Source organism: Anser cygnoides, unplaced genomic scaffold (assembly GCF_040182565.1).
Source record: "Anser cygnoides isolate HZ-2024a breed goose unplaced genomic scaffold, Taihu_goose_T2T_genome scaffold_51_1, whole genome shotgun sequence".
Lineage (NCBI taxonomy): Eukaryota > Metazoa > Chordata > Aves > Anseriformes > Anatidae > Anser > Anser cygnoides.
The window spans coordinates 981,967-1,004,324 of NW_027103074.1; the positions used below are offsets into that span (position 1 = coordinate 981,967).

General features: G+C 49.4%; 1 long non-coding RNA gene across 1 annotated transcript in view; it reads left to right on the top strand.

The window, feature by feature from the left end:
• LOC136789485 (uncharacterized) overlaps positions 1-16,113 on the top strand; it is a 69,362-nt gene extending 53,249 nt beyond the window's left edge. The window contains exon 2 of the long non-coding RNA XR_010828214.1: positions 13,541-16,113. This is a non-coding gene — a long non-coding RNA (uncharacterized lncRNA). The remainder of the gene's footprint in view (positions 1-13,540) is intronic.
• The last annotated feature ends 6,245 nt before the right edge of the window (positions 16,114-22,358 follow it).

The following is a 22,358-nucleotide window of genomic DNA, read 5'->3' on the forward strand; positions in this document are numbered from 1 at the left end:
GCCGGCTGCTCAGGGATAGGCTGGGCATCGGTCAGCGGGTGGTGAGCAATTGCACTGTGCATCACTTGTTTTCTTACACATTATTATTGTTAATACTATTATCATTATCACTATTATTATTATTATTGTTATTATTATATTCCTTATATTCCTTATATTATTATATTCCTGTCTTAATAAACTGTCTTTATCTCAACTCACCGGCTTCACTTTCCCGTTTCTCTCCCCCATCCCAGAGAGGGAGGGGGGAGGGTGAGCGAACGGCTGTGTGGTGTTTAGCTGCCAGCCGGGTTAAACCACAACAGTCCTTTTGGCGCCCAACGTGGGGCCCGAAGGGTTGAGATATCGACAAATCTGACCAGAGTGTGTTAAACTAAAATTGGTATAAGTATTGGACCTGCTTAATAGTTGCTAGTCACGATGTTGATTGCCTTAATCTCCAGTCTGCTGTACCTGTATTCCAAATTCAGTTTTATGGTGCGTTACTTTCTGTATGTGCTCCCTGTTGCACTGTTTATCCTTTCCGGGCCCTGCTTTAAGATTGTTGTGGTACTGTGCGGTGTAACAATGGCTTATGAAATGATGAAATATCTGGTCACGACTTTAACCTGGTATTTGTACTCAGCACTGACGTCGACTCTATACTTTGGAACCCATAACTCGGAAACTATTAGCAATTACACCTATTGCCTGTTTTCGTTAGGGAGCCACTCTGTGAAGGGGACAGGGGAAGACATGTTTCCCTACCTGTTCACTCTCCCTTTCTCCTTCACCACCACCCTCTTATCCCCTGAGCTAGTTACGGTGGTTCTCCGAGATGTTGAATATCCTTGGGATACTCAGACCAGCCTGCTCTTGTTGTTATGTCTCCTGAATGCGCTTCAGATTTTGTGGAGGGTTAAACAACTACTTAGGAATCTCATCCGGAGATCTGTCTTGAGGCGGGATAGTTGCGAGTGGCAGGGAGTGTGGGAGGATATGGGCAGGTTTCTAGAGCAGTGGTCACCTCCAGTGTTTTGGACATTCACCCCTGAACAACTGCAAAATCCTAAAAAGCTGGCAGAATGCTTGAAAAAAAGGTGTCATGACTCTGGCAGTTCCAAAGTGACACAAATCACTGTAGCGTGCTGGGGTCTGGCTTGTGCCTATCGAGCTGCAATTGATGCTACTAGCAACCTAGCTCCAGCTCCTGCAGCCGCTCCAGCTCCAGCTCCTGCAGCCGCTCCGGCTCCTGCAGCCGTTCCAGTTCCAGCTCCTGCAGCCGCTCCAGCTCCTGCAGCCGCTCCAGCTCCAGCTCCTGCAACCGCTCCAGCTCCAGCTCCTGCAGCCGCTCCAGCTCCTGCAGCCGCTCCAGCTCCAGCTCCTGCAGCCACTCCAGCTCCAGCTCCTGCAGCCGCTCCAGCTCCAGCTCCTGCAGCCGCTCCAGCTCCTGCAGCCGCTCCAGCTCCAGCTCCCGCAGCCACTCCAGCCCCTGCAGCAGCTCCAGCTCCTGCAGCTGCTCCCACTCCTGTGTCTGGATCAGAGAAACGAGCTGTAGCAGTGCAAGTTGACCCCGCAGAGGGTATTCCAACCCCTGTGGCAGACCCTGTGTCTGGATTAGAGAAACGAGCTGTAGCAGTGCAAGTTGCCCCTGTAGGCAAGGTGAAGAAATGGTATAGAGACTCAGGTCGTTTAGAACGCAAACAGTCTTCTGCTAAGTCTGGGCATAGTGAAGACGAGGCTGGGCCATCAAAGGTGCAGGAGACTGAAGATGAGGATGAGGATGTCGAAAAATCAACAGTAACTACCCGGACTCTACACCAGCCATCAAAGGTGCAGGAGACTGAAGATGAGGATGAGGGTGTCGAAAAATCAACAGTAACTACCCGGACTCTATACTTGCGTGAGCTACGAGATGTGCGAAAAGATTTTGGTCGCTGTATAGGCGAGCAGCTTGTCACCTGGCTGCTCCGGTGCTGGGACGCTGGAGCCAATTATGTGGAATTAGAGGGCAAGGAAGCCAGGCGGCTGGGATCCCTTGCTAGGGACGCATGCATTGACAAAGCAATTGGAGATGGAGCACGATCTCGCAGCCTCTGGAGGCGTCTCCTGTCAGCTGTGCAGGAAAGGTATCCCTTCAAGGAAGAACTTGTATGTCTACCAGGCAAATGGACCACCATGGAGAAGGGAATTCAGTACCTGAGGGAATTGGCCGTACGGGAAGTAATATATAAGGACCTAGACGACGCACAAACATCCGCAGATCCAGATGCAGTCCAGTGTACACCACCTATGTGGCGGAAGTTTGTACGGAGTGCACCATCATCATATGCCAGCTCATTGGCAATAATAGCCTGGAAAGCGGAGGAGAATCCCCCAGTGAATGAAGTGACTAAATTACTCCGGCAGTACGAAGGAAATCTCTCCTCTTCCCTACGGGCCTGTGTCTCGGCTGTGGAGAAACTCTCTGAAGAGGTCCACCAACTTAAAGAGAATTTATCTTCCCCTCCACCTGAACGAACCAGTGTCCACCAGCTAAAAGAGAATGCTTTGGAGAAACTTTCTGAAAAGATCCACCAACTTGAAGAAAGATTATCTTCCCCTCCACCTGAACGAAACAGTGTCCACCAGCTAAAAGAGAATACTTTGGAGAAACTTTCTGAAAAGATCCACCAACTTGAAGAGAGATTATTTTCCTCCCCACCTGTACAAACCAGTGTCTCAGCTATTAGGGGTAAACGTTCATCTATGCAAGGAAGACAATATGGTGGGCACACACACCGCGCCACCCTGTGGTTTTACCTACGTGACCATGGAGAGGACATGAGAAAATGGGATGGAAAATCTACTGCGACCCTAGAGGCACGGGTACGTGAATTGCAAAGGAAAACAAGTGGGAAAAAGGAATTCTCTGAAAAGTTTGCTGCTCCAACTTCCAGCAAGCAGTCCTTTAGACACAGAAACGAAGATTCTGACCAGGACTAGAGGGGCCCTGCCTCCAGCCAGGGGGAGGAAAGGGACAATCGAGTTTATTGGACTGTGTGGATTCGATGGCCTGGCACGTCAGACGCACAGAAGTATAAGGCTTTGGTAGACACCGGTGCACAATGTACTCTAATGCCATCAAGCTATAAAGGGCCAGAGCCCATCTGTATTTATGGTGTGACGGGGGGATCCCAGCAGTTAACTGTATTGGAGGCTGAAGTGAGTCTAACCGGTAATGAGTGGCAAAAGCACCGTATTGTGACTGGCCCAGATGCTCCGTGCATCCTTGGCATAGACTATCTTAGAAGAGGATATTTCAAGGACCCAAAAGGGTTCCGCTGGGCTTTTGGCATAGCTGCCTTGGAGACAGAGGACATTAAACAGTTGTCTACCTTGCCTGGTCTCTCAGAGGACCCTTCTGTTGTGGGGTTGCTGAGGGTTGAAGAACAGCAAGTGCCGATCGCTACCACAACTGTGCACCGGCGGCAATATCGCACCAACCGAGACTCCCTGAGTCCCATCCATAAGCTAATTCGTCAACTGGAGAGCCAAGGAGTGATCAGCAAGACTCATTCACCTTTTAATAGTCCCATATGGCCAGTGCGAAAGTCTAATGGTGAGTGAAGACTAACAGTGGACTATCGTGGCCTGAACGAAGTCACGCCACCACTGAGTGCTGCAGTGCCGGACATGCTAGAACTCCAGTATGAACTGGAATCAAAGGCAGCCAAGTGGTATGCCACAATTGATATCGCTAATGCATTTTTCTCCATCCCTCTAGCAGCACAGTGCAGGCCACAGTTTGCTTTCACTTGGAGGGGAGTCCAATATACTTGGAATCGGCTGCCCCAGGGGTGGAAACACAGCCCTACCATTTGCCATGGACTGATCCAGTCTGCGCTGGAGCAGGGGGAAGCTCCTGAACACCTGCAGTACATCGATGACATCATTGTGTGGGGTGACACTGCAGAAGAACTTTTCGAGAAAGGGAAGAAAATAGTCCAAATCCTTCTGAAGGCCGGTTTTGCCATAAAACAGAATAAAGTTAAAGGACCTGCACGAGAGATCCAGTTTTTAGGAATAAAATGGCAAGATGGACGCCGTCAAATCCCAATGGATGTGATCAACAAGATAACAGCTATGTCTCCACCAACTAGCAAAAAAGAAACACAAACTTTCCTAGGTGTCGTGGGGTTTTGGAGAATGCATATTCCAAATTACAGTCTGATTGTAAACCCGCTCTACCAAGTAACCCGTAAGAAGAATGCTTTTGAATGGGGCCCTGAGCAACGACAAGCCTTTGAACAAATTAAGCAGGAAATAGTTCATGCAGTAGCCCTCGGGCCAGTCCGAACAGGACCAGATGTAAAGAATGTGCTCTACACCGCAGCCGGGGAGAATGGTCCCACCTGGAGCCTCTGGCAGAAAGAACCTGGGGAAACTTGAGGTCGACCCCTGGGGTTTTGGAGTCGGGGATACAGAGGATCTGAAGCCCGCTATACTCCAACTGAAAAGGAGATATTGGCAGCATATGAAGGAGTTCGATCTGCTTCGGAAGTGGTCGGTACTGAAGCGCAGCTCCTCCTGGCACCCCGACTGCCGGTACTAGGCTGGATGTTCAAAGGAAGGGTCCCCTCTACACATCATGCAACTGATGCTACATGGAGCAAGTGGGTTGCACTGATTACTCAGCGAGCTCGAATAGGAAACCCCAGTCGCCCAGGAATCTTGGAGGTGATTATGGACTGGCCAGAAGGCAAATACTTTGGGATATCATCAGAGGAGGAGGTGGTCCGTGCTGAAGAAGCCCCACTGTACAACAAGCTACCGGAAAATGAGAAGAAATATGCCTTGTTCACTGACGGGTCCTGTCGTATTGTGGGAAAGCATCGGAGATGGAAAGCTGCTGTATGGAGTCCTACACGACGAGTTGCAGAAGCTGCTGAGGGAGAAGGTGAATCGAGTCAGTTTGCAGAAGTGAAAGCCATTCAGCTGGCTTTAGATATTGCTGAACGAGAAAAGTGGCCAGTTCTCTATCTCTATACTGATTCATGGATGGTAGCAAATGCCCTGTGGGGGTGGATACAGCAATGGAAGCAGAACAACTGGCAGCGCAGGGGCAAGCCCATCTGGGCTGCGGCATTGTGGCAAGATATTGCTGCCCGGGTAGAGAACCTGGTTGTAAAGGTACGCCATGTAGATGCTCATGTGCCCAAGAATCGGGCTACTGAAGAACATCAAAACAACCAGCAGGTGGATCAGGCTGCTAAGATTGAAGTGGCTCAGGTGGACCTGGACTGGCAACATAAAGGTGAATTATTTATAGCCCGATGGGCCCATGACACCTCAGGCCATCAAGGTAGAGATGCAACCTACAGATGGGCTCGTGATCGAGGGGTGGACCTGACCATGGACACTATAGCACAGGTTATTCATGACTGTGAAACATGTGCTGCAATCAAGCAAGCCAAACGGTGAAAACCTCTTTGGTATGGAGGACGATGGCTGAAATATAAATATGGAGAGGCCTGGCAGATTGATTACATCACACTCCCTCAAACCCGCAACGGCAAGCGCCACGTACTTACAATGGTGGAAGCAACCACCGGATGGCTGGAAACATATCCGGTGCCCCATGCCACCGCCCGGAACACTATCCTGGGCCTTGAAAAGCAAGTCCTATGGCGACATGGCACCCCAGAGAGAATTGAGTCAGACAACGGGACTCATTTCCGAAACAACCTTATAGACACTTGGGCCAAAGAACATGGTATTGAGTGGGTGTATCACATCCCCTATCATGCACCAGCCTCTGGAAAAGTTGAACGATACAATGGACTGTTGAAGACTACACTGAAAGCAATGGGTGCTGGGACATTCAAAAATTGGGATACACATTTGGCAAAGGCCACCTGGTTAGTCAATACCAGGGGATCTGCCAACCGAGCTGGACCTGCCCAATCAAACCTGTTACGCACTGTAGAAGGGGATAAAGTTCCTGTAGTGCACGTAAGAAACATGCTGGGTAAAACAGTCTGGGCTACTCCTGCCTCAGGAAAAGGCAAACCCATTCGTGGAATTGCTTTTGCTCAGGGACCTGGATGCACTTGGTGGGTAATGCAAAAGAATGGGGAGGTCCGGTGTGTACCTCAAGGGGATTTGATACTGGGTGAGAATAGCCCATGAGTTGAATTGTAGTATGTTAATTATTATATAATAATGTATGTCATCACTACCATGATCGCTATATATCATAGATGAAAATGGTGATTAATTAGAATGCATTGGACAGAGTGTAACCTGAGCATGACATAAATGGTATGGAATAAGGGGTGGATATCTGTCCTGGTTCCAGTTAGGACAGAGTTAAGTAGCTCATAGTAGCTGGTAGGGTGCTATGTTTTGGATTAGGATGAGAAGAGCGCTGATAACATGCTGATGTTTTAATTGTTGCAGAGCAGTGTTTACACCAGGCCAAGGACTTTTCGGCTTCTCGCTCTGTCCTGCCAGCGAGCAGGCTGGGGGTGCAGCAGGAGCTGGGAGGGGACAGACCCAGGACAGCTGACCCAAACTGGCCAAAGGGGTATTCCATACCATCTGACGTCATGCTAAACAATATATAGGGGTGGCTGGCCGGGGTGGGGGGCCGGCTGCTCGGGAATAGGCTGGGCATCGGTCAGCGGGTGGTGAGCAATTGCATTGTGCATCACTTGTTTTCTTACACATTATTATTGTTAATACTATTATCATTATCACTATTATTATTATTATTGTTATTATTATATTCCTGTCTTAATAAACTGTCTTTATCTCAATTCACCGGCTTCACTTTCCCGTTTCTCTCCCCCATCCCAGAGAGGGAGGGGGGAGGGTGAGTGAAAGGCTGTGTGGTGTTTAGCTGCCAGCCGGGTTAAACCACAACAATGAGAAAGTATTCGGGGTACTTACGTATTGCTGACGGGCTGGAGCAGTGAGAAACAAAGAAACAAGCTGAGGGCACCTTCCCCCATCCACACTCTTCCACCTCCCCGCCCTGAGTGGTGCAAGGGGTCCAGAGTGGGGGCTGCAGTCGGTCCATGGTGCTTCATTTCCTTTGCTCCTTCACGGTCACTCTCTCCCCTGCTCTGGCATGGGGGTCCCTCCCACAGAATCACAGAATCACAGAATCATCTAGGTTGGAAGAGACCTCCAAGATCATCTAGTCCAACCTCTGACCTAACACTAACAAGTCCTCCACTAAACCATATCACTAAGCTCTACATCTAAACATCTTTTAAAGACCTCCAGGGATGGTGACTCAACCACTTCCCTGGGCAGCCCATTCCAATGCCTAACAACCCTTTCGGTAAAGAAGTTTTTCCTAATATCCGACCTAAACCTCCCCTGGCACAACTTTAGCCCATTCCCCCTCGTCCTCGTCCCACCAGGCACGTGGGAAAATAGACCAATCCCCACCTCGCTACAGCCTCCTTTAAGGTATGGAGAGTGATAAGGTCGCCCCTGAGCCTCCTCTTCTCCAGGCTGAACAATACCAGCTCCCTCAGCCGATCCTCGTAAGACTTGTTCTCCAGACCCCTCACCAGCTTCGTTGCCCTTCTCTGGACTCGCTCGAGCACCTCCATGTCCTTCTTGTAGTGAGGGGCCCAAAAGTGAACACAGTACTCGAGGTGTGGCCTCACCAGAGCCGAGTATAGGGGCACAATCACTTCCCGTGTCCTGCTGGCCACACTGTTTCTGATACAAGCCAGGATGCTGTTGGCCTTCTTGGCCACCTGAGCACACTGCTGGCTCATATTCAGCTGGCTATCAACCAATACTCCCAGGTCCTTCTCTGTGTGGGAATGGAAATGTTGTTTTTGCAGTGTTACATTGTATAGAAGGAAGGAATGTGGTATTGAAATATGCTTGCAGTGATAAGAAAGCTTAACAGAAAACCTTGTAAAATGCAGACAGCCGGACTCCTTAGAGCAATTAGGTGAAAATCACGGTGTCAAGTCAAATCAGATAAGTGATGAAACATTACCACTTCAAACAGTAAAAAAGTCAAAAGAAGCTTGAAATTTAACAGGCCAGCAACTGAAGGCCAGGCATTGTCTGTGAAGCATCAGATAGATTGTGAACCTGGATTACCCAGTCAATGGGGAAACAGGGGAGGGTCCTGTCATCAAAAAGTATATAAACTGTGTTTTGGAACTAGTGGGTGCGCTCTCCTGCTTGTGGGGCGCCCGCCATTGCAATCGCGAATAAATTACTACTTCACTGAGATCCTCGCCTGAGCCTAAGTTATTGGCTGCAGAGTGTTTCTCACAATTTGGGGGCTCGTCCGGGATCCAGTCACCTACCGGGGAGCCCCACCGCCGCAGCAGCAGGAAGGCATGCCCCGCTGATTTCAGCGGTCCTGTGCATTGACGGTGGCGGTTCTGCGGAGAGCTGACAGAGGGCCCGAGAGTGATTAAAGAGGCAGGATCCGTGAAGTAGTGGGGAAAAGGAAGAAGGTAGGCACTCAGGGTTTTAAGAATTGATCCGGTAACTCTGTGCACAGACCAAGGTAAGAAATATTAAGTATTGCCTCGGGGGTCGGGTGAGACTGTGTGATGTGTGATGTGTGATTGAGACGTACTTTTGTACAAAGCGAGTGTGGAGTCCTGATCCGCGGTTCCGTAGCTCCGCGAGGGGCACGGCCGGAGACGGACGAAGCGTGAGATAAGGGAGAGAAAGGAAGAGTCTCGGGAAATGTGGTGTGCGGTAAGCCTTGCACGGGGTAGTGCTCGGAAGTACACCAGGGAAATTTGGTGTGCGGTAAGCCTTGCACGGGGTAGTGCTCGGAAGTACACCAGGGAAATTTGGAGTGCGGTAAGCCTTGCACGGGGTAGTGCTCGGAAGTACACCAGGGAAATTTGGTGTGCGGTAATCCTTGCACGGGGTAGTGCTCGGAAGTACACCAGGGAAATTTGGTGTGCGGTAAGCCTTGCACGGGGTAGTGCTCGGAAGTACACCAGGGAAATTTGGTGTGCGGTAAGCCTTGCACGGGGTAGTGCTTGGCAGTACACCAGGGAAATTTGGTGTGCGGTAAGCCTTGCACGGGGTAGTGCTCGGAAGTACACCAGGGAAATTTGGTGTGCGGTAAGCCTTGCACGGGGAAGTGCTTGGCAGTACACCAGGGAAATTTGGTGTGCGGTAAGCCTTGCATGGGGTAGTGCTCGGAAGTACACCAGGGAAATTTGGTGTGCGGTAAGCCCTTGCACAGGGAAGTGCTTGGCAATACACCAGGGAAATTTGGTGTGCGGTAATCCTTGCACGGGGTAGTGCTCGGAAGTACACCAGGGAAATTTGGTGTGCGGTAATCCTTGCACGGGGTAGTGCTCGGAAGTACACCAGGGAAATCTGGTGTGCGGTAAGCCTTGCACGGGGTAGTGCTTGGCAGTACACCAGGGAAATTTGGTGTGCGGTAATCCTTGCACGGGGTAGTGCTCGGAAGTACACCAGGGAAATTTGGTGTGCGGTAAGCCTTGCACGGGGTAGTGCTTGGCAGTACACCAGGGAAATTTGGTGTGCGGTAATCCTTGCACGGGGTAGTGCTCGGAAGTACACCAGGGAAATCTGGTGTGCGGTAAGCCTTGCACGGGGTAGTGCTTGGCAGTACACCAGGGAAATTTGGTGTGCGGTAATCCTTGCACGGGGTAGTGCTCGGAAGTACACCAGGGAAATTTGGTGTGCGGTAAGCCTTGCACGGGGTAGTGCTTGGCAGTACACCAGGGAAATTTGGTGTGCGGTAAGCCTTGCACGGGGAAGTGCTTGGCAGTACACCAGGGAAATTTGGTGTGCGGTAATCCTTGCACGGGGTAGTGCTCGGAAGTACACCAGGGAAATTTGGTGTGCGGTAAGCCTTGCACGGGGTAGTGCTCGGAAGTACACCAGGGAAATTTGGTGTGCGGTAATCCTTGCACGGGGTAGTGCTCGGAAGTACACCAGGGAATCTGGTAAACTCATAGGTGTGCGGTAGCTCTTGCACGGGGAAGTGCTTGGCAGTACACCCCCATTTTCCAGGATAGGAAAAATGGGAAATATGAGTTCCAGGGGACAGGGAGATATCCCTGGGGGAGTGCCTCCCGACTGTCCTTTAGGAAGGATGTTGAGAAATTGGAAGAATAACCCCAAAACTACAGAAAAAGATAGGAAGAAAATGGTTAAATATTGTGTATCAGTCTGGACGAAAGAACCAATTAAAGGAGCTGCAGTATTTTGGCCAAAACACGGGTCTGACAAAGATTGGGTATGTCAGGCCTTAAATTTTTATGTTAATAACAAATTTCCATTTTCGGAAGAAGAATCGGAGTATGCAGCTTGTTGGATACAAGGAATAAATTTGGTTTTGAGCAAAAATCAGAATAAAGAGGGAAAGAAAAAGGAAGAGACAAGTGATAAATGGGACCTTCTGGATAACTTACCTCCTCCTTATAACCCCCAAGTTGCTGCAGCAGCAGCGGCTGCTGTAGCAGTTCCTCCGAAAGAAGAGACAGGAACTATAGATAACATTAGCTCTGGGAACAGGAGGTACCCCAAACTGGTAAAAGAATTAGAACAAGGTAGAAGAGGTACTGAGAATTTTGCCTTCCCTGATACTAACAGCGCTAACACTAACTGTGTATCCTCTTAAGTGAACTTCCCCCCCTCCTTACCAGCAGAGAGGTTAGGAGTTTCCTAGGACCTAACTTATACTCTTGGGGAGGGGGAATTATGTATATAAATATGCTGTTTACAGGGAAAGAAATGGGAATGATCAGGAGGAGAGCTGCAATACAAAAATGGGAAAGAACTCATCCTCCAGGACCAGGGGTAATACCGGCAGGGCAGAAATAACCACTTGCCGATCCTGGCTGGAAGAATAATAGTGTGCAACACAGAAATCATATGAGAGACTTGGGGTCAGAATGAGAAAGTACTTGGGGATGAATCCTGAGGACCCGGTATCCCAAGGGCTCTTGAAAGTTCATTTTGTGATTGAAGCCTGGCAAGATGCACAGAAGATGCTCCAGAAGGTGGGGGGGATGTAGTGAACAGTCACTGGGGGGCCCTCCTGTGGGAGGCCCTGAACGTGTGTGTCAAGAGGGGAGATGAGAAGGAAAAGCAGAGAGTGAAACTAATGGTATTGACAGTGTAGCAGGTAGTGAGGCAGAGGGTTGGAGAAAGAGGAAGAAAATCTTCAGGGGGAGTCAGGGCCAGGATGGAAAAGAGGGGAAGAGAGATGAAGGAATGGCAGGCAAGGAAAGCTACCCGTGTTGTGGCCTGAATCTTAGCAGGGACAGGCTTTGATAGGATGTTTTAAGTGTGGGCAGGCTGGCCACTTCAGGTAGGAATATCCGGAGTGGAAGAAGGAGGAGAGAAGGAAAATGGGATGAGGGAGAAAGGTATGGAATTAAGTTGGCTAATGACTGAGACTTTGGAGAAAGTACAGGCTGGAGAAAGATAGGAAGAAGTGTTAAAAAGGGTTATTAAAGGTGTTAAAGGTGTGGTATGTATTGTTTGACAGAGCTGTTTTTTTTGAATGAGTTGGGAAAGTTGAATGAGCAGGGAAAGAGGATGTAGGCACTATCTAAGTAACAGTCTAGAAGTTTTGGTATATTTGCTGTGGTGTTTGGTCAGTTTCCCAAGTATCGAGAAGGGGCGGGGGCGGGGGGGGGGGGCAGCATGCTCCACCAGGGGCCTCTCCACAGGCCGCAGGGGGCTTCGGCTCCGGCGCCTGGAGCGCCTCCACCCCCTCCTTCTGTGCTGACTTTGGTGTCTGCGGGGAGGTTTCTCGCTCCTTGCTCTCCCAGCTGCTGTTGAGCAGCAGGTTTTTGTTTGTTTGTTTGTTTGTTTTCGTGGATGTGCTCTCACAGAGGCACGGACTGTGTTGCTCATGGCTTGGCTCTGGGCAGTGGTGGGCCCCTCTGGGGCCGGATGAAATTGTCCCTTATCTGCCACAGGGTGGTTTCTGGATTCTCCTCGTGGGGGCTGCCACTGCAGCCCCCTCCCGAACCTTGCCATCAAACACAATACACAGGGGCAGCTAGGTCATTACTGGCCTGTAAAATATCAGGGATTAAATTAACTAATGAAACCCTAACAAGTGATGGGGGTAGAAGGGGCTGGGATAACAGTGCCACCTTTGGGGGATACCAAGCTGAGACTAGGGGATAAAATGATCTCTGGGCAATTATTGTATGTACCCAAGGCAGGGACTAACTTGTTGGGAAGGGATTTGATGATGAAATTGGGCATTCAAATAGTAAATTGTTAGACTGGAATAACAGTGGTATTAATGGAGTGCTCTCAGGCCCTGAGAGCAAAGATATATTCACCTCTGACTGGAAAGACTCTGAAGTGGGGGCGGAAGCAACAATACATATGGACAGTTTTACCTCAGGGGTTTACAGGGCCTCCGATTAATTTGGGCAAAGTTCTAGAACAGATTTTGGAGCAATTCCAACCTCCCAAGGAGGAATTTCTGTTACAAAATGTGTATGATCGTTTATTGTCAGGACAGGAGAAAACAGTTGTGAAGGAAGCTACTAACAAGCTATTCAACTTTCTGGGAAAGCAGGGCTTGGGAGTATTGAAAAATAAATTACAATACGTAGAAAGAGAAGTCAGGTATTTAAGGCATCTAATGTCTGAGGGAAAACTGAGAATAAATCCAGAGAGGATTCAGGGAATTGTTGAAAACTAAGAAAGAACTAAAAAGTTTTTAAGAGAGATTTCTTTAAGGAATCAGGAGCCACGAAGCCTGAGGGAAAATGGATACTCCCTGATGGGAGAGAAATGCTGAATAAAGCACCAAGGAGGCAAATATGATGTTTTACATCAAGAGAGTCATTGGGAGATGCAAGCAATGTGTGATGTTGTGCTAAGAAAGTATGTCTGTGTAGGAATACACACTTTAGTGAAGCAAATATGCAGAGGATGTACCATATGTCAAAAGGCAAATAAAAAGGTCATTTGTAACTAACCTAGAGGGGGACGGGAGCCAGGGATTCGACCTTTACAAAGTATACAGGTAGACTTTACTGAGTTACGTAAAGGAGGGAGATTTAAGTACTTGTTTGTCCTAATTGACCACGTGACTGGATGGGTGTAAGCTTTCCCCTCTGTATCTGCCACTGCAAACACGGTGGCTAAGGTATCACTGGAGCAAATAGTCCCTAGATATGGGATAGCTGAAAACATTGATTCAGATCAAGGAAATAATTTCACTTCACAAGTACTGCAAGGGTTAATGCAGGCCTTAGAGATTGAGTGGGATTTTCACACCCCCTGGCACCCCTCCTCTTCTGGGAAGGTGGAGCGAATGAACCAGACATTAAAGAAGCAATTAACTAAATTAGTGTTAGAAACCCAACTTCCTTGGGTAAAATGCTTACCTTTAGCACTCCTCCAGGTTCAAACAGCACCAAGAAAGGATATAGGAATATCACCATATGAGATGCTGTTCGGATTACCCTATCTGGGCAGAAGGGATGAGATACCACAATTCGAAACAAGAGAGTTTTCTTAAGAACTGTATTCTGGGGTTGTCCTCTTCTTTGTCATTTCTCAGGACCCGTGGGAAATTGGGTCCTGATTCAGACCTGGAAAGGATCAACTCCGGCCCGAATGGGAAGGACACTTCCAAGTACTACTAACCACTGAAACAGCCATAGGAACTGCAGAAAAAGGTTGGACTCACTATACTCAAGTGAAGGCATCCGTCGACCCTAGTACCTGGGAAGCTGTTCCTACAGAAGACTTGTTGGAAGCTGAAATCGAAGAGAAAAATCTCATAGTGGACTCTGAGCAGGATAAGAGCTTGCAATTGTAAACTAACCTTTTATTTTCACAGGTAACTAATGAGTGTGACTTGTGCTTGAGAGAAAGGACTGGCCTATAGTGAACTGAAGTGTTCCCAAGGGGGGTTTGTTATGGTAGTAGTGTATATCTTATTCTTTGTATTGATAATTATTTGGAAACCTAAGGTTTAAAAATAATGACAGGGAAAAATCAATTATTAATTTTGTTTTTAGTGATTGTAGGCCTCAGAGAAAGTCTTGGTCAATTGGCAACTTGGAAAAGGCATGACCAGATAATAGTAAGATGGGATACCCCATAAAAATATGGGTGAATGTGACAGAGGGTTATGTACCGCAATCTGTCATGTTTGATGCTTGTGAGGTGTTAGCTTGTGGAGATTTAAATGCCCAACGACAATTGAGCAGAGGGAACAAATAACTGGTAGAGACCCAACAGCCAGATTGAGAATAGCTGTATGGAAACGATCCTCTATTGCCATCAGAGAAAGGGAGAAACTCAAGGAGAAAACAGGAGAGAAAACAGGAGGCCCTCTTTGAAATGCGGCAGTTCAAACATTTGAGATTGAAACAGGGTATGGGGATGTGAATGCCTGGATAGAATGGGTCAAATATACTGTCCAGAGTCTCAACCATAGCAATTGCTATGCTTGTGCCTCGGGATGACTGATTGCCCAGATAGTGCCCTGCCCATTGGGGTGGACCAAGGATTCCCAGGGAATGCGATGTATGATTGCATTGTACCAAGAAAAGACTGCCTGGGGAAATGAGGCCTGTAAGTCTCTCTCTTTGCTATTCCCTTCCTCGCATGATAGCAATATCAGGGTTCCCCCTGTATTCTCCACAGCTATAGGTAACCATACAGCTTGCCTCTCACGGCAGGGTGTGAGTGCTACCCGGCATCTGGGAGAATTTGCCTTGTGCACGAGGACCTTGAATGCTACCGAGGACTTGATGGGAAACTATTCAAGAGTTGAGATCCCTAGGGCAGATCTCTGGTGGTACTGTGGAGGGAAGATCTTACGGTCCACCCTACCATCTAACTGGGGAGGCACTTGTGCACTTGTTCAATTAGCTATACCCTTCACCCTGGCATTTGAAAGCGAAACATCACAAATACCCAGAAGAAGTAAAAGAGGCTTAGGAATATCATTTGATGATAGAGTATACATAGATTCTATAGGGGTGCCTAGAGGAGTTCCTGATGAACAGGAAGCCAGGAATCAAATTGCTGCAGGGTTTGAGTCACTGTTCTGGTGGGTAACAATTAATAAAAATGTGGATTGGATTAATTATATCTATTATAATCAGCAGAGATTCATAAACTATACAAGAGATGCGATAAGAGGAATCGCTGAACAACTAGATGCCACCAGCAAAATGGCTTGGGAAAACAGAATAGCATTAGATACGATTCTTGCGGAGAAAGGTGGTGTGTGCGTGATGCTGGGCAACCGTTGTTGTACTTTTATCCCTAACAATACTGCCCTGGATGGCACAGTAACTAGAGCATTGCAAGGGCTTACCACCCTTGCCAATGAATTGGCAGAAAACTCAGGAACAGACACTTCCATCACAGGATGGTTGGAATCTTGGTTTGGTAAATGGAAAGGAATGGTAGTGTCCATATTTACATCCTTGATTGTAGTAGCAGGAGTTTTGACAGCCATTGGTTGTTGCATTATCCCCTGTGTAAGGGGACTTGTCCAACGGTTAATTGAAACTGCACTTTCGAAACAAATGACCATGGATCCACCACCCTACTCAGATAAGATGATGATATTAGAGGAAATGGAAAGCAAAGAAAGTGAAGAAGAGGAAGACATCTACCAAATTACACCTTAGAGCAAAATTTTGCAAAAATCAACAAATTATAAAAAGAGAAAAGGGGGGAATTGTGGGAATGGAAATGTTGTTTTTGCAGTGTTACATTGTATAGAAGGAAGGAATGTGGTATTGAAATATGCTTGCAGTGATAAGAAAGCTTAACAGAAAACCTTGTAAAATGCAGACAGCCGGACTCCTTAGAGCAATTAGGTGAAAATCACGGTGTCAAGTCAAATCAGATAAGTGATGAAACATTACCACTTCAAACAGTAAAAAAGTCAAAAGAAGCTTGAAATTTAACAGGCCAGCAACTGAAGGCCAGGCATTGTCTGTGAAGCATCAGATAGATTGTGAACCTGGATTACCCAGTCAATGGGGAAACAGGGGAGGGTCCTGTCATCAAAAAGTATATAAACTGTGTTTTGGAACTAGTGGGTGCGCTCTCCTGCTTGTGGGGCGCCCGCCATTGCAATCGCGAATAAATTACTACTTCACTGAGATCCTCGCCTGAGCCTAAGTTATTGGCTACGGAGTGTTTCTCACATCTGCCAGGCAGCTTTCCAGCCACTCATCTCCCAGCCTGTAGCGCTGCTTGGGGTTGTTGTGCCCCAGGTGCAGGACCCGGCACTTGGCCTTGTTGAACTTCATACAGATAGCCTCAGCCCATCGGTCCAGCCTATCCAGATCCTCCTGCAGAGCCTTCCTACCCTCGAGCAGATTGACACTCGTGCCTAATTTGGTGTCATCTGCAAACTTGCTGACGGTGCACTCGATCCCCTCATCCAGATGATCGATAAAGATATTGAAGAGAACTGGTGTGGGAGTGTGGCCATGGGGGTCAACAAGCCCCATGGTTGGTGATAACATCGGACTCTTAACGATGAGGCCATCAGGAATGTAAAGAGTTTTGAGGGAGCAAAGAAGGGTGATTCAGGAGATGCCATGCCGTCTAGGGTTGCTTGTTCTCCAGCCGTTAAAGCATGGAAGTTGCTGGGTGTTTGCTGTTGCCGGGCAAAGTTGTTGACCAATGAAGAGGTAGTGGAAAAGTACTGCTGTGGGGCGAATGGTATAAGAAGGGAGCCTGTCCTGAATAAGGGATAGAATGAAGTTGTGCCCTCACTCTGAGAGATGAAGTTACGCCCTCAGTAAGAGAGAGTTGAAGTTATGTCATCAATAAAGTAGTAGCAGTTACTGATCCTGAAAGAACCCTGGTGTCCGTGTGGTCATTTCGCCACAAACTGGCCCTAATACTGAGCCCTGGGGGACTCCACTAGTGACCGGCCTCCAACTGGATTTAACTCCATTCACCAGGACTCTTTGGGCCCGGCTATCCAGCCAGTTTTTAACCCAGCGAAGCGTATGCCGGTCCAAGCCATGAGCAGCCAGTTTCTTCAGGAGAATGCTGTGGGAAACGGTGTCAAAAGCCTTACTGAAATCAAGGTAAACCACATCCACAGCCTTTCCCTCATCCACTAAGCGCGTCACTTTGTCATAGAAGGAGATCAGGTTCGTCAAGCAGGACCTGCCTTTCATAAACCCATGCTGACTGGGCCTGATCGCCTGGTTGCCCTGCAAGTGCCGCATGATGACACTCAGTCTGCTCCATGAGCTTCCCTGGCACTGAGGTCAAACTAACAGGCCTATAGTTTCCCGGGTCTACCCTCCGGCCCTTCTTGTAGATGGGCGTCACGTTTGCTAGCCGCCAGTCGACTGGGACCTCCCCTGATAGCCAGGACTGCTGATAAATGATGGAAAGCGGCTTGGTCGGCTCTTCCGCCAGTTCTCTCAGTACCCTCGGGTGGATCCCATCCGGCCCCATCAACTTGCGTACATCTAAGTGCTGTAGCAGGTCGCCAACCACTTCCTCGTGGATTATGAGGGCCACATGCTGCTCCCCATCCCCTTTCACCAGCTCAGGGTACTGGGTATCCAGAGAACAACTGGTCTTGACGCTAAAGCCTGAGGCAAAGGCGGCATTAAGCACCTCAGCCTTTTCCTCATCTCTTGTCACTAAGTTTCACCCCTCATCCAGTAAAGGACGGAAATTCTCCTTAGTCCTCCGTTTCGTGTTTATGTATTTATAAAACCATTTTCTTTTATCTTTAACAGCAGTAGCCAGATTGAGCTCCAGATGAGCTTTGGCCTTTCTAATTTTGTCCCTGCAAAGCCTTACAACATCTTTATAGTCCTCCTGAGTGGCCCGCCCTCTTTTCCAAAGGTCATAAACCCTCTTTTTTTTCCTATGCTCTAGCCACAGCTCTCTGTTCAGCCAGGTCGGTCTTCTTCTGCGTCAGCTCATCTTTGGGCACGTGGGGGGGGACAGACCGCTCCTGAGCCTTTAAGATTTCCTCCTTGAAGAGTGCCCAGCCTTCCTGGACTCCTCTGCCCTTCAGAACTACCTCCCAAGGGACTCTGCCAACCAGTGTCCTGAACAGCTCAGTCTGCCCTCTGCAAGTCCAAGACAGCAGTTTTACTGTTCCCCCTCCTGACTTCGCCAAGAATAGAGAACTATACCATTTCGTGGTCACTCTGCCCAAGACAGCTCCTGACAACCACATCTCTCACCAGTCCGTCACTGTTTGTGAACAGAAGGTCTAGCGGGGCACCTCCCCCAGTAGGCTCACTAACCAGCTGAATCAGGAAACTATCTTCCACGCTCTCCAGAAACCTCCTAGACTGCTTCCTCTAAGCTGTATTGTATTTCCAGGATACGTCTGGGAAGTTGAAGTCCCCCACAAGAACAAGTGCTGACGATTTCACAACTTCTGCCAGCTTCCTGTAGAACTCTTCATCCGTCTCCACATCCTGGTTTGGTGGTCTATAACAGCCCCCCACCAGGATGCCTGCCTTGTTGGCCTTCCCACTGATCCTAACCCATAGGGACTCAACCTTATCATTCCCAGCCTGGAGTTCCACAACATCAACATCAAAAGATTCTCTAATGTAGAGAGCCACACCACCACCCCTTCTGTGCTGCCTGTCCCTTCTGAAGAGCCTATAGCCAGTCATTGCAGCACTCCAGTCATGGGAGTGGTCCCACCACGTTTCCGTGATGGCAACCAAGTCATAGCTTGCCTGCTGCACGATGGCTTCCAGCTCCTCGTGTTTGTTGCCCATGCTGCGTGCATTAGTGTAGATGCACTTCAGCTGGGCCATTGCCCTCTCCACCGGCCCTGACTTTGTTCCCCCTGGCACACCTCTAACGAGCCTTATTTCATCCCCGTCCCCCTTCTTACCTAGTTTAAAGCCCTGCCAATGAGCCCTGCCAGCTCCTGGGCTAGGATCCGTTTTCCCCTTAGATAGGTGGGACCCACCTGCAGTTATCAGGCCGGGTGCCGAGTAAATCTCCCCGTGGTCAAAAAAAACAAAACTTCTGTGTTGGCACCAGCCTCTGAGCCACGTGTTTATCAGGTGAGCTTTCCGTGTCCTCTCTGTACCCCTCCCTGCCACTGTAGGGATGGAGGAAAACACCACCTGTACTCCCGCTCCATCTACTAACTGCCCCAGTCCCCTAAAGTCCCGTTTGATAGCCTTCAGGTGGGGGTGCCACCCCTGCTGGGCTGGTCCTGTGTTGGTTTCTCCATAGGCAGCGGTTCTTTGGTAGCTGCTCCATGTGTGGGTCTGTGCTGTAGGATCCGTTGGGAGCGGGTTGCACCATCTTGGGACCTGCATGGGCAGCAGATCCCCCCCCGATCACCTGCTCCTGCATTGGCTTCTCTCCACGGGCTGCACTGTGGAGTTCTGCTCTGCCATGGTACACCATGGGCTGCGAGGGGGGACAACAACCTGCTCCATCATGGCCCTCTCCACGGGCTTTGGCTCCAGCACCTGGAGCACCTTCTCCTTCTCCTTCTTCACTGACCTTGGTGTCTGCAAGGGTATTTCTCACTCCTCACTCTCCCAGCTGCTGTTGTGCAGCAGTGTTTCGTTTTGGTTTTGTTTTCTTCCAGCTGAAACTGGCCCTTTTCTGACGTGGGAGCTTTTGTATTCTTCTCACAGAGGCCACCACTACAGCCCCCCACTACCAGAACCTTGCCATGTGAACCCAATACACTAGGGCAGCTAGGTCATCGTTGCCCTGCAAAGTATCAGGGCTTAAATTAACTAATGAAACTCTAAAAGGTAATGGGGGTAGAAGGGACTGGGATAACAGTGCCACATTCTGGGGACACCAAGCTGAGACTAGGGGATAAAATGATCAATGGGCAATTATTGTATGTACCTGAGTGTGGGAGAAGAATTCGCAGGGAGCTTTGTGCTGTTTTGTGGGAAAGGAATTCGCAGGTGGCTTCATGCTGTTTCACACGTCCCTGAGTTAATGAGGAAAACAGCGGTAGAACCAAAAACTTGAGCAAGGACGAGATAAAGTAAATTGGCTACAGTGTTAAAGATGAGCTTTGGGCAGTAGCCAATTGCTGGCTGGCTCAAGGCGCGTCTGAGGGTCTCTAACCAATTGTAAGACAGATTCGGGTGCATGGACAGCGTGTGGGGCTACGGGAAAAGTATATGTAGTGGTGAAAAATGGCAATAAAGGTCCTGCTGTTGAAGAGCCATCAGCTGTCCGTGTCGTGCTTGCCTTCAATTGGTGACCCCGACATGATCAGGAAGGAGCAGCGCTGTACGAGAGTCTGAACGGAACCCAGCCAAACGGATCAAGCTCGCAGCTGGACTGCAGCTTCGACCCTGGGACATCACCTGGAGGACAGGTGAGCGTCTGGGCATTAATCATGGGAGCTAGCCTTTCGGCAGAGGAAGAGGCTATAGTGAAATTACTAAAGCAACTCCTAATAGACAGGGGAGTAAAATATGATCCGTTTAAGATAAAGCTATTATTGAAAATTTTGCAAAAACAAGGGTTCCCCTCAATGGCTTCTACAGTATTTGATGTAAAAACTTGGGACCAAGCGGGGGAAAAAATATGGGAAGCAGCATCCAGTGGGGATACTAATGCTGCTGAGGTGATGACTACGTGGTGGCTGGTGACAGAGACTTTAAGATCGTGGCAGGCAGAAAAGGAAGTACAGAATGCCGCTGCCCAGGCAATAACAGCAGCCGAACCGAGATCAGAGCCTGCAAGGTCACCAGAGCACTGCAATTTGATAGACCTGGGGGATGACAAGGAAGAGGGCCGCGGACCGCCGCCGCAGAGCCCCTCCCCGCTGCCGCCGCAGAACCCCTCCCCGCTGACCCCCTCGGCTCCCGCCTTGCTTGCCCCTGATAATGCCTCTCTGGGAGCCCGAGCTTTCGACCCGCGGGAACGATGGGAGCTGGTGCGCCGAGAAGTGCTAAAAGACGGGGACCCGGTGGGAATGGCTTTCCCGGTGCAGGTGCGACCCAACGGTCCAAATGAATATAATGCCTTCCAATGGGATCTAATTAAGGAATTGAGAAAGACTGTGACTACATATGGATTACATGCACCATTTACTCAGTCATTGTTAGAAAACGTTATGACTGGTCACTTGCTGGTGCCGTACGATTGCCGTCAGATAGCCGCGATGATTTTAACGCCAACACAAAAATTACTCTGGGAGCAAAAATGGAAAGAAGCGTGCGAATTGGCCGCCCTGCGTAACCTGGACCGGCAGCCCGGCGACCCCCTCCGGGGAGCCGGGATCCCACAGTTGATGGGGACTGAGCCGTTATTTGATCCGAGATTGCAGGCTAGGCTCAACGATGCCATCTTGCGGCAGTCCGCGTCTCTGGCCTTCCAGGCTATGTTGAAGTTGCCTGAAGTTGGAAAAGTCCAGCCATCATTTACCAGCATTAGGCAACAAATTACCGAGCCTTATATGCAATTCATTGATAGATTGCGAGACGCTTTGGACAAACAAATTGACAACCGCGAGGCCAAAGAGGTCCTTATACTAAAACTGGCAGTGCAAAATGCAAACACAGACTGTAAGAAAATACTCCAAGCCCTGCCTGCTAATACTACACTGGTACAAATGATAGAGGCTTGCAATCGAGTCGGATCCATAGAACATCACACTGCCGCTTTGGCCGGAGCTTTTGCTGCTGCGCTTAAAACCGGGCGAAAACGGTGTTTTCGCTGTCGAGCCACGGGGCATTTTGCCACCGAATGCCCACAGCGAGGAGCGGGGGGGGGAACGCGGTAACTCTGCCCCTCCCACTGTTTGCCCACGGTGCGGCACGGGATGGCACTGGGCTAGCCAGTGCCGTTCGACGCATAATGCAGAGGGACAACCTTTACAACCGCGGCAGGGAAACAGGAAGCAGAGCGCGGGGCGGGGCCGCGCGATGACACAAGTGCCCCGGCCCTCCTTCGTGGGCGGGCCGTCCTCGCGGAAGTCACCGCCCTGGGCGATGATGACTACCGGGCTGCGACCGCAGCCGCCCACTGCTCCAGCGATCCCGTCCACTACGTCACCGTGGATTCCCTCACAGCCAGAACCTGAGGAAGCGCCGGATTAGATGTTTCCACAGTAACGAGCTGCACCCTTTGGGACACTCGGGTCCGCAAAATACCTCTAAACGTAAAGGGACCAATAGGGAAGGGATGCAGCCCCCTCTTGCTAGGGCGGTCTAGCACCCCACTAACGGGTCTTTTTGTACTGCCTGGAGTAATCGATGCTGAATATGAAGGAATAATACAAGCAATGGCATGGACTCCTTTGACTTGCGGAAAACGGACTCCACAATCAGTAAGATTGTGAAGTAGGTATGTTTATTCAGCGCTGGGCAGCACGGGGGGTAGTCCCGCCAAAGTCGTGCGTGCCTGAC